Source organism: Eumetopias jubatus, unplaced genomic scaffold (assembly GCF_037043125.1).
Source record: "Eumetopias jubatus isolate StellerSeaLion01/CBP00866 unplaced genomic scaffold, mEumJub1_p1.0 scaffold_5, whole genome shotgun sequence".
Taxonomy (NCBI): domain Eukaryota; kingdom Metazoa; phylum Chordata; class Mammalia; order Carnivora; family Otariidae; genus Eumetopias; species Eumetopias jubatus.
This window is the reverse complement of record NW_028274811.1, coordinates 98,835,767-98,839,079: the sequence shown is the minus strand read 5'-3', so window position 1 is coordinate 98,839,079 and position 3,313 is coordinate 98,835,767. Positions and strand designations below refer to the sequence as shown.

The following is a 3,313-nucleotide window of genomic DNA, read 5'->3' as shown; positions in this document are numbered from 1 at the left end:
AATACACACCCCCCTCTCCACTCTTTTTTCTCATTGAGTCCTTTGATATTTGAGTAAGTTTTGCCAGCCACAAACAATAGTTTATTATCCTCATGAATACTTTAGCTTCCCTCTTAGTTCTTATATCTAATGCAGGTAAAAAACATTCATCTTTGTCCCTTTTTTTATTTCCCCAAGTAGGAAAGAGGTGGGTACATCATATGAAATACAATTGAAGGTCTTCAAAGGGCCACTTGACTGCTGAAGCTAAGCGCCTCTTATCTGTATCAGGATTCAGTTCCTTTGAAGTTAATTCAGAGATTATATTTCATGCCTTTAAAAATTCTTTAAATAAGAATGTGTATTATACCTTTTCCTAAAATCCTCTGGAACATTAGGTTGAAATGAAGCAGAGTGTTCCACTAGTTTCCATTCCAATCATGGGGTAGGGGAAGAATTGCAGCTTTTGAGGTAACTTTCTCTATCACTTATCAACAGGATAGTGGAACCATCAAAAACAATGCTTTTGTCTCCTTCCTTTCTCTTTTCTCCCTGTAAGCCTTCAGTTTTGCTCCCCTCAGCTGGAAAAAAATATATGTACTTTTCATCATGGCACTGCACATAAAGTTATAAAATACACCTGATGTGCATTGCTTTCAGTGTGTAGCTAATTGACTAGAATCTCCAGGTGTTATAAATAAAGTGCCTGTGAAGCATTTACAATAAAGGTGTTTTCCCCAACTTCAGAAGGAAGGTGCTGGTCACAAATGAGGAAAGAGATTCGCTGCTGAAAGTAAATTTACTCAAGGTTAGTAGCATATTTGGCAACTTTGGTTTAGAAGAACATCGATTTTCTTGTATAAAGCATTGTGCTCCCCAAAGCAGGGGGATTGGTTTACAGAGCAAAAATATTTGATGAGCTAATGCATCGAGCATGCTGGTGTGAGCAAGTTTTATCTGACCTCAGTCGGAGTAGGGAGAGAGGCTGGATATGCCCAAAAGAAATTGGAATGGGAGAGCCTTGTGTGTTCCTCCCAATATAGCCAATAACCTGTTAAGAAATGTGTGTAAACCTGTCATCATCTGAGTAGTAGGCTAGCTGTACAAGAGCAGACAAGTAAGACTGAAACCCAGAGGAGTCAGTCAGAAGTTTTGAGGTAACTTCTTCAATTTAGTGCTAGAACCTTACATTATGTAAAATTACCTATTTTTAAAAAGTAATTTTTCCGCCATGGGCCGTATCATCCGTGGGCAGAGAAAGGGCGCGGGCTCGGTATTCTGCATGCACGTGAAGCACCGCAAGGGCGCCGCGTGTCTGCGCGCGGTGGACTTCGCCGAGCAGCACGGCTACATCAAGGGCATTGTGAAGGACATCATCCACGACCCGGGCCACAGTGCACCCCTCGCCAAGGTCATCTTCCGGGATCCGTACCGGTTTAAGAAGTAAACGGAGCTGTTCATTGCCGCCGAGGGCATCCACACCGGCCAGTTCGTGTACTGCGGCAAGAAGGCCCAGCTCAACATAGGCAATGTGCTCCGGGTGGGCACTATGCCCGAGGGCACTATCGTGTGCTGTCTGGAAGAGAAGCCTGGTGACGGGGGCAAGTTGGCCCGAGCCTCCGGAAACTATGCCACTGTAATCTCCCACAACCCAGAGACCAAGAAGACCCGAGTGAAGCTGTCCTCAGGCTCAAAGGTCATTTCTTCAGCCAACAGAGCTGTGGTCAGTGTGGTGGCTGGAGGTGGCCGCATTGACAAGCCCATTCTGAAGGCTGGCCGTGCCTACCACAAGTATAAGGCAAAGAGGAATTGCTGGCCACGTGTGCGGGGGGTGGCCATGAACCCTGTGGAGCATCCTTTTGGAGGTGGCAACCACCAGCACATCGGCAAACCTTCTATTATCCACAGAGATGCCCCTGCTGGCCGCAAAGTGGGTCTTATTGCTGCCCGCCGGACTGGGCGTCTCCGGGGAACCAAGACTGTGCAGGAGAAGGAGAACTAGGGCTGAGGGCCTCAATAAAGTCTGTCCTGTCACTAAAAAAAAAAAAAAAAAAAGGTAATTTAAAAACATTAAAGTTGTCAACATGGGAAAAATGTATTTTAAGTTCTTCATACTTAATTCAAATTTAATACGTTTCTATTTTCAACTAAATACAAGCTTGGGGAAGGATGAGGACCTAATTTTTCTTTGCTCAGGCTTCCACATATCTTAAAGTCTCCTTGTGTAAGATGTTATTAATTTAAAGTGGATATAATTGTAATAAAGTTTACCACTCAAAAGAGTTTCTACTTAAGTTCATTGTGTTAAATAAAATAATGGCCCCAAAATGAATAGATATCCATTTTTCTTTTGAAGGACAATGACTAAATTAATTAAAGATTAACTGTCAAAAGTCACACCCAAGAGTATGTTAATTTATCAGCTCAAGCCTTCTCTGCTGATTCCTTCTTTTGTCTATAAAAGACATAAGATGTAATTTTCTTTTTCTTAAACTACTCAGTGATTCCTACAATAAAACAGTAAACTCTTAAAATAGAAAATACAGTATTTTTTTAAAATTATGGTTTATGTCCCTTTTTTAAAGTACTTAAGGTGAAGGGTTATTGACTTACAAATCTAAAGTTTTTCTTTTTTTTTTCTTGGTAACTGCCATATATAAACTGACAATTTCTGCCGGCAGTGAAAGGGCAGTATCAACCATTTAAACAAATATAAGTATTGGGAGAGAGAGAGGGGGAGAGGGGGGAGAGAGGGGGAAAGGGGGGAGAGGGGGAGAGAGAGGGGGAAGGGAGAGAGGGGGGAGAGAGGGGGGAAGAGAGAGAGGGGGGAGAGGGGTGAGAGAGGGGGAGAGGGGGAGAGGGGGAGAGAGAGGGGGGAGAGGGGGGAAGAGAGAGAGGGGGAGAGGGGTGAGAGAGAGGGGGAGAGACGGGGAGAGAGGGGGGAGAGAGGGGGGAGAGAGAAACGGGGAGAGGGGGGAGAGGGGGAGAGAGAGGGGAGAGAGGGGGGAGAGAGAGGGGGGAGAGAGGGGGGAGAGAGAGACGGGGAGAGGGGGGAGAGGGGGAGAGAGAGGGGAGAGAGGGGGGAGAGAGAGAGGGGAGAGAGGGGGGAGAGAGAGAGAGAGAGGGGAAAGAGAGGGGGCAGAGAGAGGGGAGAGGGGGGAGAGAGAGGGGAGAGGGGGGAGAGAGAGGGGGAGAGAGGGGGGAGAGAGGGGGAGAGAGGGGGGAGGGGGAGAGAGGGGGAGAGAGGGGGGAGAGAGGGGGAGAGAGGGGGGAGGGGGAGAGAGGGGGAGAGAGAGGGGGGAGAGGGGGAGAGGGGGGAGAGAGAGGTGGAGAG

At 46.7% G+C, this 3,313-nt stretch overlaps 1 pseudogene; it reads left to right on the top strand.

The window, feature by feature from the left end:
- The first annotated feature begins 1,210 nt into the window (after positions 1-1,210).
- LOC114208732 (large ribosomal subunit protein uL2 pseudogene) lies at positions 1,211-2,034 on the top strand (annotated as a pseudogene).
- The last annotated feature ends 1,279 nt before the right edge of the window (positions 2,035-3,313 follow it).